This window comes from Lissotriton vulgaris, chromosome 1_1 (assembly GCF_964263255.1).
Source record: "Lissotriton vulgaris chromosome 1_1, aLisVul1.2, whole genome shotgun sequence".
Lineage (NCBI taxonomy): Eukaryota > Metazoa > Chordata > Amphibia > Caudata > Salamandridae > Lissotriton > Lissotriton vulgaris.
In genome coordinates this window covers 103032245-103045298 of record NC_141685.1, presented here as the reverse complement: position 1 = coordinate 103045298, position 13054 = coordinate 103032245, and the positions used below count along the sequence as shown (strand labels likewise).

The 13054-nt window shown below is 40.6% G+C and overlaps 2 long non-coding RNA genes across 2 annotated transcripts in view; both read left to right on the top strand.

The window, feature by feature from the left end:
- LOC147737603 (uncharacterized) overlaps positions 1 to 13054 on the top strand; it is a 146754-nt gene that overhangs the window by 99700 nt on the left and 34000 nt on the right. The gene's annotated exons all lie outside the window — the stretch shown is intronic.
- Positions 4641 to 5266, top strand: LOC147737604 (uncharacterized). The gene is made up of 3 exons (XR_015299895.1): positions 4641 to 4738; positions 4819 to 4922; positions 5031 to 5266. It is a non-coding gene; the product is annotated as an uncharacterized LOC147737604 (long non-coding RNA).

The following is a 13054-nucleotide window of genomic DNA, read 5'->3' as shown; positions in this document are numbered from 1 at the left end:
CATGATTCAGAAATGGCATGTTTTTGCTTTCGGAAGTAAAATTCTAAACATATTTATTGTTGTTGCCAGCCAAAACATTTTCACTAATTGGGAAGATAACAACAAGTGGTCTTGTGATGCTTGCTGGAATGGAAAGTGTTTAATCAAAAAGTGGATGGAATTCAAGTTTAGGAGGCAATTTTACAAAAGTGTTTGGATGTTGTATATATTTCAAATTGTTGATCTCCAAAATGGCCTAAATCAATAAATTGAATTGAAATTCAAGTTTATCATTTGAATCCTATTGTTGGAAAAGATGTGATTTTGAACCCCATGAGGTGGTTCCTTTCCAGAAAGCATTCGGGTTGTAATCATGAGTCAAATAATTCTTAGGAGTATAAAATATTCAAATTGAATTCTAATTACATATGAAATGTTTACTGTTCAATATATTTCTCCTAGTATTTTAATGTGAGGACTTTCTTGCTTATTCAAAATAATTAGTATTTGTTTTTCTATATGTAGGAAGCATTACATTAATGAAATCACTGTATCCTACCTTCTTTGTTTCCTTTCCTGTTCTCTATGAACGTTTCTATTGTTGAACTCTAAAGATTGCCCGAAATTAGGAATTGTGCTCTACATAACTTTTGCTGTGTTATAGTATGTTGATTTTTAGGTACTACTTTTGTTTCTTATGTGTATGACAACTGATGTTTTGCTTTAATAATCAGCTTATGTTTATTAGGTTTTATTATTCAATAAAATGTTTCAAACACAACAAATGGTAGTTGATATGTATTTACAACTGCAGCATTTTTATTGTATGGGCAGTTTCAAAGGGGCCAAAAATATGGTCTGTGGGATGACGGAAGACCACATTGGCATCAGCAGGGAGAGGTTTGGGCAGGTGATTGGGGTATATGTAAGTTTGGAAGTAGGGGGAAAAAAGCATGTACATTGTGTGGACGGTGACTCCTGGAGTTATTTTGAGTGATACCATGCTACCCTGTAAATGAATCCCCTGGTGAATATTATTAACAAACTTTATTCGGTTTTATAAAAGAAAAACATCTTCCAAGTTACAGATTGTTAAATATATTATGTCCAAGTTAATCAGAACACAAGATAAAAATTCATGAATTACAGTAGTAGCACTTTGCGTCTGTGAGATCTCAATGAATGCCGTTATCAGAATCGGTAGCCGCTGAGGACAACACAGTGCATGGGCCGTTACTGGTTCAAGCAAGGTATCAACATCCATTGGCATGACTGATGGGAGTGTGAAACATGTGTCTAACACGCATTCTTCTCCGCATAGCAGGCAGCGTAGAACAGGTAGGATGCAATCTTGCCAAATTGGTCTGAATGACAGAAACCATGTGGTATTTAATTCTCTTAGGCGAGGTAGTCCCAACATTTGGAAGATGCGCTCACGACACTTCATTGCTAGTAGAGTTGTCTCTATGGAGAACTAGGTGTCGTTTGTGAAATGACTTGCCATATAGCAGCATAGGAGCAAAAATAGTATTCCTGCAGCGAGTCCCAAAATGAGAGGCAATCCGCCAAACACAGAGTGCACAAAGTTTGGAAATATTACTAGGACTGCTTCCAAAGGTGCTAACAGTCCAGAAAATACGGTCTTTAATACATGTACAATACCACTCGTATCAGACATGTTTAAGATACGACTTAACATTTCTGAGAAATGTACAGGGCAATTTGTAGTTACGAGGGCATGTAACTCTGCAGAAGTCCTTGCGACTTGGCAGATAATAGGTTTCTTTGGCCGAGGTCAGTGGCACAGTTCTTTGCAAAAGAATGGATTTCATTCTGCTTAAAGTATCAATTTGTATAGAAGAGATGTTCAGTGAAGGCCAAAGTGCCGACTCTTGGCTGTCTTGGTTTTAGGAAACAATACTTGCATACAGCAAGTGACCCTGGCTTACACAGTTACTAGATGGTAATCCTGGCAACATGCCACAGCAGCTGCGATCATTCAACGTAAGGTAACTCCCATTCGAGAGTTGTCCAAAAATTGGATCAATCACTGCGGCTGGTGTACCTTGCAGGTGCAGGATAGGTTTTTAGAAGAACTATCGCAGGCCCCATGTAAGTTTATACCCTGACAAGAACCGCTTAGTGCGTTTTTACAATTTTCCCCGCTAAGAAACACTACCCCCACTCCAATATCTGTATGTGTACAGTAATTCCCAGGATGTCTTGATGTATTCTTTACCCAACCTTTTATATGTGCCTGCTGGTATATGTTGTAGGCAATATTGAAAATAGAAAATTGTAACAGGCAGAGTGATTGTTCCATTTATAATCCATTCCATAACTGGCTTTTCTGCGACAGTAAATGACAATCTTTCCAGTTTTTCAATGCTCAGCCCCGTATTGTCTGCTCCCCTTTGTGCCAATTTGATCTGTTTATCAGTGATATTGAATTCTGAAAACAGTGAAGTAGTATTGATTAAAGGATTAAATGGCCGAGAAGAATGGGATAGAATGATTAGATAACTGTGTATATCTCTGCCTACGTACATAATCTGAAACTAATGCTTGATGACTTATGTATAAGTACTGTAGAAAACGAATTGTAAAGGGTTAAAATGTTTGAGAACCATTCCTCATGAAAATCACTATAATTATATTTTGAGCACATGCTCATCGAGTAGCACAAAATACTAATAAAAATGTTGCAAAATGTGACAATAAGAAATGTGGAATCGATCCTGCTGCCTTTTTCATTAAAATTTGCATCTTATTGTTGCTTTAAAAAGAGGTCACTGTTTATAATGTACAGGTATAAGATGAAATGAGAGATAGCCATCAACAATCACAAAAAGATACCTTCCTGTAAATTGATAAAAATATTGTCATTTAACAGAATACACACAATGTATAGCCAGTAGCTTTATTTGAGCAAGTCAGGGTTTCTTGTATCTAATCTAGGCTAAGGAACGATAATTTCCAAAAACCATTATAACAGAAAGCAAATGACTGAACCTGAAAACCAGATGCCCTTTTACGAAAAACACGGCAGACGACGCCATAGGATGCTTAAAATGCACTACCTATATCCTAAACGGTACTGCATGCAACTAATGATGATACGCAAAGGGCAAAACAACATATGACGATAAATATACATAAGAAATAATTACTACACAGACGGCGGTACAACAAATAGAAAATTATTAGAGAGACAGTCCGGGGATCGAACCCGTGTTTAGGTAGTCAATTTATGACTTGCATCCAAAACTACCAAAATGGCTCCCACATTAGGGTATCTGCTATTAAACAGTAAAACTGACACTCAGCATATTACCCTTATATGATAGACTATTGAATGTGTGACCGAGGTCATAAAGAAATCACATTTAAATATGAGGAGGGTTGGACAACAATCTTAAATGGCTTAAGAAAATAACACAACCTAAGTCTCGAACCCGCGTTTATGTAGTTTCATTGAGAGTGACGCTCGGGACTACTAAAATGGCTCCGAAGGTCGTCCTCAGCACCTCCACGGTTAATAAGATGCCATACAATGCATGAACCCTGGTACTACAAGAACATTAAATGTGAATATCGGGTGCTTTTGCCATCAAATCCGATAAAATTAATCGGCCAAAGTCTCTGAAACCGAGGTTTTGTAGTTCACAGACAGTGATATTAAAAACTACTAATATGGCGCCCACGTAGTAGATTTGCCGATAGGTGTAATAAATGATAATTAAGCAGCTAATTAGCAGCTAATTAGCAAATCGATAGGGTACTTAAAGCCCGTGTGCTTGACTGCTTCAACCAGTCGTGGAGAAAGCAGGAAGCCGCGAGGAACAGGTTCGCCGTAGTGTCCGTCTTTAAGGGTAAGAATTAGGCTGCTGATAGCTACTGAACAGAGGGGGCTGGAATTCCCGTTAGAGCAATGAGGAGTATATAGAACCCTATACCTCATGGAAATAGACGCTAAAGACTATTTTAATGGCAAAATGTGGGATATAATCAAAATGTGGGACATAATCCAAGTGCTCGTTGTGACTATGAAAATGCATATGTCACATGAACAAACGAGGCAATGCAATTCTTAGTGCATTGATAGACTTTAAGTTTAAATAGCATAGTTAAGTAAATCAGATTCTTCTGACATCAGCTCTAAGATTAAGCATCTTTGAAGACTGTTAGTCTAGCAACTAGGTGAATTACAAATATAAGTACGAAGAATAATAAATTTGTATCTAGGCATAGGCCATGATAGTAATTTAAACACTACTTATCTACTATTCAGGTTGGGAGAGGATTGTACGGATAATAGCTCCCCATCTTCAGTGCACATTTACAGCGCTCAATGAAAAGGAGAGTAAGCTGCAAGTCAGGCGAAAAGGGATAATACAGCCCGGAACCGGTATGTACCATCTTTTATCAAATGAGCCAATAGATAGGAAATAGACAATCTAGAATTTCCATACCTACATGCACTAATCATAATGTCATGTAATTTGGCACAGGTACAGAGATACCTCTTAAAAGGGAGAAATAAAGAACAGCCTGACTGTCTGCATTTGACGCAAAAGCTATTGGTATGTATTAATCCACCCCCATACCCGCCAGTTAGTCATCCATCATTTAAATATATATTGACAGACGTGTACTTTACAGGCACGGCACAACAACCTAATCAAGACGGTTTTTCATCAGTATCCATGTACCTGCTCGATAGACACCATTCAACCATGTGTCAATAAGAACCCTACGAGTAAGTGGCCCTTGATAAATGTAAAAATAGGCCACAAGTCTCTGCAGTATGGTATATAATTCCATGCTCTCTCATTATAGAAGTCAATGATTCAAAAAGACCTCGTAGTGAAAGATCCACAACTGCATAAGGAGATACAGCTGTCCTGGAAATTAATAGAAGGACCGTAATCCCTACACTTCAAGTAAGGGCAGTTAACACACAAGAAGTAAAACCTCATTAGATTTATCCACAACTAGAATAAAACTCTTTGTAGGAACAGCATATTAATTGTGTGTATTTTCTTTTTTAGAAAGAAGTAAAATTATCTTGTGGTTTTAAACTCGTCCGTCCTGAGGAAGGTGCCATAAATTGTAACCTACGCACCGAAACGCGTCGACAGTGGGACTCTTAAATGTATATGTTGTAAAAGTTTTTTGTATTTATTTTGTGAGCATGACCTTTTTAATGTAGAGTGACTCTGAGGTAGACACCGTAAATCGGAATTGTTAGTTAGCATTTAAGATTGTACCAGAGCACCCAAATTATTATACTAATTGTCTGCAATTTTAAAACAATGGTTTTTAACATAAATGTTTCTACATAAATAAACTTTTGAGAGTAAAAAAGATTTTCTAGTGTGGAGTACGATTACCTATTCTAATATCTGTGTCAATACCATAATTATAAAACTGGTAATGATTAGAATGTGTAGGCCTTTTGGTCACCAAAGGAAAGATTAGTACACAGAAAGGATTCCTTTTTGATAAATACTTGATACCCAGTCCTTTCTGGTCTCTTGGGAAACTCTCTATTTTTTGGAGTAGTATTGATTAAACATCACAGCACATAGCCTGAATGAAGGTTTTGCAATGTCCAGCCTATTAGCATGATAGAACGTAATTGCGACTGACCATGTTGCAACATGACCAAGTAAATGTAAATATAAAAAGCTCTTAAATAGCGCAGCCTTCACTCCAGGGAGCATCTTGGCGCTTTAGAAGGGAATGGCAGAAAATGACGAGCCTTGCTGATGGTAGAAGAATGGTCTGCATATTCAAATTAGGTTTTTGCATAGGGTATCGGATAGATTGTATATCCATGTTTTGAGGGTCTTTCTGAAGATTGTTTCTGATGCAATTTGATGTAGGGACGATGGGAGTATGTTCCACGCTTTGGAACCCAAAACTGCCAGGGCCTTTCCTCCTCTCCTTTTCAGTCTGAAATTAGGGATGGTGAGGAGGTTAGCCTTTTGGGATCTCAAACTAAGTGTGGGAGCGTAGTGTCTGAACATGCTCTGAATGTAGTTAGGTCCTTTTCCATAGAAGGCCCTAAAGGTAATTAGAAGAACTTTGAAAAGAACCGGTTTATGAATCGGCAGCCAATGTAAAATATCCATTTCTGCTAAGGCTGACGTCCTCCTATTCCATCCCAGCACCAGTCTTGCCGCTGTATGTTGCACCATTTGCAGCTTATGGCAGACCATCCTATTTGTCCCTGCATATAGGCTGTTGCAGTAGTCGAGGCTTGATGTTATAAGTGCTACTGCACCTATTTTTCATCCTGGGAGTGGTATTAGGTCAAAGAATTTTCTGAGCCCCTTTATGATGCCGAAACATGTTTCTGCCATGGCCACTGCTTGTTGTTTAAAAGTCAGAGAGGAATCAAATCTGATCCCTAAATTTCGGACTGATAGAGCAGTGTTTGGGGGGACGGTGGCATCCTCTGGCCACCATAACATGGGGTTAAACAGATTACCTTTTCCATACGGCAAGATCTCAGTTTTTCCTGAATTGCATTTGAGATGGTTCACGCTCATCCATTGGAACGTGGCTTTTAGGCAGTTTTTGAGCTTCATTTCAGCCTCACCGGTGTCATCCTCCATCACCAGGATCAGCTGTGTATCATCCGCATACGAGATGGTATTGATAATAAAGGATGATATGAGAGCAATCAGGGGGGCCATCTATACATTGAAAAGTGTCGGGCTCAAGCAGGAGCCCTGAGGCACTCCTGAACTGAGCCATTTTTCTTCTGACCTAAATTGACCTAAGGTGACCACTTGTCACCTATTTGCTAAAAAGCTTTTTAGCCAGCCCAACACGTTTCCAGCTATCCCTGCCGCGGCTAGACGGTCCACCAAGATGGCAAGTCCTGTTCCATGATGCCTATGGCAGAAGACACTATGCTACATAAAGAATATATCCTGGACCACAGAGTCGTTAACCCATTGTCAACCACAGAGAGAGATTTTTCAAAATTAATACGATCAACTTCTCGTACTCGTTCTGCAGTCTCTGCTTGCGTAATTTTCCACGTTTTATTATAAGCAGCAAAGATACCGGCATATATAAAACGTTTATGACGCAGTGTTCTTGGTCCTAGCAACAATTCCCTAAGATCAGCGGCATCTTTAAGCAAAGATAAGTGTTGCTTTACATCCTTAACTGTAGATCTATGTATCCAATCAAGGCAAAGTTTCCCTACACTGTATGTTGTTACTATTCCTGGATGCTGTTTTTGAACATATCTTGGTTCTGGCCGAATAAATGTGAACCCCTTTGTTTTATTCAGGAATCTATCTTGACAGTTGTTTGTGTCTGTGGGCCAGATCAACCATTTATTACAATCTGTATCTGTTCTGTTGTGATGCAAAATAGTATGTATGTCGACTCCCCCCTCTGAAGTGTTATCACTAACAGGTGTAGGTGTAGGTGTAGGTATAGACGGATTGTTCAAGTCTTTTATCTTTGCTAACCCAAGACAAGACATCTGTTGGACAGTGTCATTCAAAAACCTAATTTGCTCAAGGATGAAGCAGGCTCTAAATAAAGCTTCTATCCCCTGCACTTGCCAATCGTTTGTGCCCTAGACAGTTTTTGTCTCAATGTTGTCTTTCCAAAATTCGAAACCTAGTGAAGACAGTTGAGCATAAAAGGATGTAGAATAAATGTGCTTGGTATTTGTTAACATACTTTTCATTCCTGTTTTTGTTTAGATTTTTAAAGTAAAATGATTCCGGATTGGATACATTAAACCCTGAAAAGTACGGACATTTTCTAAAAAAACTTTTTGGAGCTACCCTTTGGTTATACATTAATACATTTCTAGGATTTGCAGATTTGTGCAAGAAATGATGACCATGGTGATTAAATCTGATGAACCTTCTAAGTATTCATGATTTGTAAAGTCTGACATCATATTATTAACAGTCTCAAAGTCCCAATCATCAGAAAAGGTACTAGATGAAACAGTCATTCAAGGAAATCTTGAACTGGTGTGGAATCTTCAACAGCTCTGATGGGCCAAACAGTCATAATTAGTTCTGTCCAAAGCTATACTCCCTGGTATAGGAACGGCTGTGATGTTCACTGATGACAAGTCTCTTTGTTCACGATGGGATGATTTGTGTGGCTTGAGAAGTAAGTTGATGTTCTTATTTGCTGTGTCCATTGTGACATATCTTCCATTTATCAGCATTCCCAAAGTTATTACCAGAGTCAACCAAAGTAGAAGAAAAAGCACACCCAACACAATCCAAAGTTCAATCCATGGTGAAAGTCTTTTCCAGGTGATGAAAAGGGTCTGTTGCTTGTTCTTTCAAAGATCTTTTCACTGGCGCAGTTTTAGGCTCGCTTGGATCCTCGGAAAATGTATCAAAGTTAATGAAATAGCCAGAGGCAGTTCTGTCAATTGTTGAGATTGCATCGGGATTCGTTGAAATCGCTGGAACCTCAGGATTACTTGTAACATTTGTGTAGTCAGATGCTACTTTATTGTAGACAGGCGTTTCTTGACGAACTGTTATTTGGTTTCAAGAGGTACAAGTTCCATAGCTCTGTTGCTTAGTCCTTCATTTCGCACTGCAGATTCTTCAAAGGTGATGAGTCTCTCAGTTTGAACCTTTTGGATAATAGCCAGAGCTGAGCGTCTGCTACATTGGAGGAGTCCACTTGGCCTACTGCTTATGATCGGCCACATGAGGTTGTATGACCAGGTTGATAGACACGAACCTGTTCTCCTTTTTTCCAGCAAGGGGCGGCAGTAATACTGGTCTTGATCCGTGAATTGCTAGGACAGGTACTGGTTGTCAGTAAGAATGCCCAAATTCCTTCTTGTCCACAATCTTTTCTCTACCAGATCACCGAGCATTGGGATCCAGACAGGCCTTGTTGGGACGGTCAGTTTCTCTTCAGTGGTGGTTGGCTTCATGAACACGTTACTTTGTTTCCTTCTTATTTCATTTAAGTCCTGTAAGACAGCCAAACTATCTTTGATATCAAAGAGTGTTTCGTCTACCATTGAAGTCTGACAATCGAGGTCCGCTATTAACATTCTGGTCCCAAAAAGGACTTCATATGGAGTGATACCCTCTAGAGAACTTCTTGGCAGATTGTTAAGACTACGTTGGACACTTATTAGATGTTTGACCTACCCGTCACCCAATCCTAATACCCTAGCTGTTATAGATTGCTTTATGTCCCGGTTTTTTCTCTCCACTACTGAATTTCTCTCAGGATGGGATGGACTAGAGTACCGCAATGCAACGCCCAGATTGGCCATGGCCTCCTTGTAAGCTCGAGAGCTAAACTCAGGACTCTGGTCAGAATGTAGCGTGTCGACTGCGTATTGGCCGATAAAGACTCGCAAATCTTTTATAACAGTTGGAGCGTCAGCCGAGCGCCGAGGCCACATCCAAATGAATCTTGAACACGAATCCACTGCGATCATGATATATTTATAGTTGCCATCCCTCTGTAAGGAACCGCAGTGGTCAAGGTAAACGCAAGCTAATGGTTTATCTGAAATGTTTATTTTTTTTATTTATTTTTTGTGTTTTCTATAGCGCGAACATGACCCAGCAAAGGGTGTCAGAGCTCTTTACAATAGCATTTAAACAACAATCCTAACTTTACATATTACTAGACATAGGTGTTTGCAGTAATTGCCATTCCAAGGGGCTAAAAGGTTCACTGATAGATTACCATAAAGTCTTAGACATTGTTTTTTAAAAATAATGAGATAAAAACGGGTATAAAAGACCAACATTGTACAGTGAAGCTGGTAGTATGAAAATTGTGCCCCCCAGGCAGGATGAAATAAATAAAGAACAGTTTTAAGGAATTAAGGGAGAAATTTCCTCATATATACAACGATGTTACTTCTTTTTTTAATTTTGCGATGGTTGGAATTCTTCTCAAGTCGGGGGGAGGGCGTTCCAAATTCTCGGTGCGGCCCCTGAGAATGCTCGGTCATACGTTCTTATGGAAGCGCGCAGGTTTCAGTAGTAGATAAGCCTTGCTCCTGGAGGAACATGACCCTCCCGACAGCGTAAGTTTCTGGGCGAGGTAGACTGGAGTCTTGTTGTGTATTGCTTTGTGGGTAATGCATGCCAGCGTGAACTGAATTTGTGCTTTGAACGGAAACCAGTTGAGAGCTTTCAAGTGGGGGGAAATATGGTTGGCTTTTTTGGATCCCGTTATGAGTCTTGTGGCTGCATTAAGACATGCTTTCAACAGGGCAGTTGAGATCTTAGGGAGTCCAGCTAAGGTTGTGCAACCATATTCAATCCTTGAGATGACCAATGATTGAATTGCTGTCTTGAGGTCTGCTTTATTTAAAAAAGGTTTTAGTTTTCGTAAGTAACTCAAGTAGAATATGGCGTTTTTTGCCATTGTGTTGATATGTGCAGACATATTAAGGTTTTGTCCAGAATGATACCCAGAGATTTAGTTGACTCCACAATCTTCGGAGTGCACTTTAGAGCACTGACGAGGTTGGACCATCCTGCCATCGATGTTTTGCTTTTTTTAGGGGTAATCAGAAGGAATTACATTTTTTGAGCATTTAGTTTTAGGTGGTTCTTGGTTAGCCATTGAAGTGTTCTTGTTAGAGCTAGGTTCATTGTCTTTATATCATCAGTCGAGGCAATCTTAATGTATAGCTGAGTGTCATCAGCATACATATGGAAAGCAATGTTATCTTTTCGAAGTATTTCCGTAAGAGGTTCTATGTATAGATTAAAGAGTGATGGAGATAGCGTTGAACTTTGTGGGACTCCTATAGTATTGTCGGTTGCGCTTGAAAGGGTCTGGTTGACAATGAATTTTTGTGATCTATTCTCCCGAAAGGAGCGGAACCAGGATAGCACTGTACCCTCAAATCCCATCCTGTTTTTTAGTCGATCGAGTATATAGGCATGGTTCACCGTGTCGAAAGCTGATGACAAGTCCAGTAAGATTAGTAGGCATGTTTCATTATGATCAAGAGCCAGTAAAGCGTTATCTACTATGTGCAGTATCGCAGTTTCTGTACTGTGGTTTTGGACGGAAACCAGATTGGCAATTGTTTAGAAGCTTGAAGTCAGAGATGTGTAGGCTCAATTGTTGTTGGACAAATTTTTCCATAATTTTGGCCAACATGGGAATATTTGTTACCGGTCTAAAATTGTTTGCATCTAAGGGGTTCTCAGACGTATTTTTTAGTAGCGGGATGACTTGTCCTGTTTTTAAGCAGGCCGGTATTTGACATTGTGACAACGATGCATTAATCTTTGCCCAAGCCAGGATTAGCAGGTGATTTATGGAGGACCAGCATTTCGCCGGTAGGGGATCATTGTAATGATTGTTAGGTTTCGAGGTCGCCATGATCTTTGAAATGCCTAAATCACTAACCTGTGTAAAATCTGACCATCTGGCATTGTTTTTGAGTTCAGCTGATTCTAGATCATCCAGCAACTTACCTCCCTGGCCCTTCTTTATTTCCATGTCATCCGCAGCCTTTTTTAGTTCCCTCTCCAAAGAGTTGGAGATCGAGAAGTCTTCGCTGTTTAAGTTAGTTTTGGAAATGACTGGAGCCATTTTGGCCATCTTGTTTGATTGATCTTTAAGTAGAGACTTTCAACTTTTGGCATATTTCACATTCCAAAACATAGTGTTCGAGTCATATGAGCTGCTGTTACTACACTGTGCATTAGATCACCACCTGGTGTTGGGCTCGGATGATTGCATGTTGTTGCCGTCTTGGAAGAAGTCTTTTGTAGTCACTAGATAGGTGACTCCTCCCTTGGACGATAGTGCGCATGGGCATCGGCTCCATCCTTAGATTGTTTTTTTCGGCCACTGGGTTCGGATGAATTTTTCCGGCCCGGCTCGACATCTACTTTTCAAGTACTTTGAAGAGCAAAAACTTATTTAAACGTCACCTAACTTCCTTTGATATCGACTAACATCGTTTTTGACTCCATCAGCTCGATTCCGGTCATCGACGCGGGCCGTTGGGCCTATCCACGCCATGAGGCCTACACGTCATGGAAAGGACGGCATTCAAGAAATGCCCCGTGTGTGGAACAAAGTTTCCATGCAGTGACCACCACGTGGTCTGTAACCTGTGCTTATCGCCAGAACACGACGAACCCAGTAGTGCAGCCTGCGCGTCCTTTCGATCCAAGAAAACCATCCGAGATCGGAGGGCCCATTGACACGACATGCAGAGACCAGCTCCGGAAACCGGTGGATATCTTCGACGAGGAGGTTCCTCTCGTTCTCGAAGAGGATTCCGATGAACTCCAAATCGTCGTATTGGAGGCAGACGACTCAGATGACTCCATACCATCGGGTCAGCGCCTGAGTACTACTGCTCCTGCACCACACACAGCACCCATACCGAAGGCGAAGGTCAACACTCCGACTCCTGGGCCCAGTCAAGACCGAAAAATCACTTCGAAAGCCCCGCCATCGAGCCCGGCTCCAAAGAAAAGAAGTAAGCCTTCCTGCAGCTCCTTACCGAGCAAGCCGCACATGCCGATCCCACCAGCTCCATCGGCACCGAAACCAAAAGAAGTCTCTACTCCGTTGACTTCTAAAGACAAAGGTGCAAAGCCAGCATCCGACGCCTCGAAGCCGACGAGAACAGCTTCCACTCCGGAGCCATCACTTTCGGTATCGAAACCGACAAGGTCTCATTCCGATGCACCCAAGCGCTCGAAACAGCCTACCACACCAAAAACAACACCTTCTACGCCAAAGGACACTGTAACACCTCCTGAGGCTAAAGACAAGCAGCAACCTCGTTTGGATCTGAAAATATTGGCGCCAACAAAGGTTACACAAGGAGAAGAACTTTTCCAACCTGATCCTCTGCAAAAGAAGATCTACATTGACCCAAAGACAGGTGCTGTATCCACTATACCACACAAGAAGAGGAAGGCAGATACAACACCCACAACAGTAGTACCTGCCAAGAAGAAGGACTCTGCCACATCTCCTATGCACCCTTCTTCTCCTATACTTCCTTCTCCTTCATCCCATGTTCCTTTTAACAATTCACCACAGATTT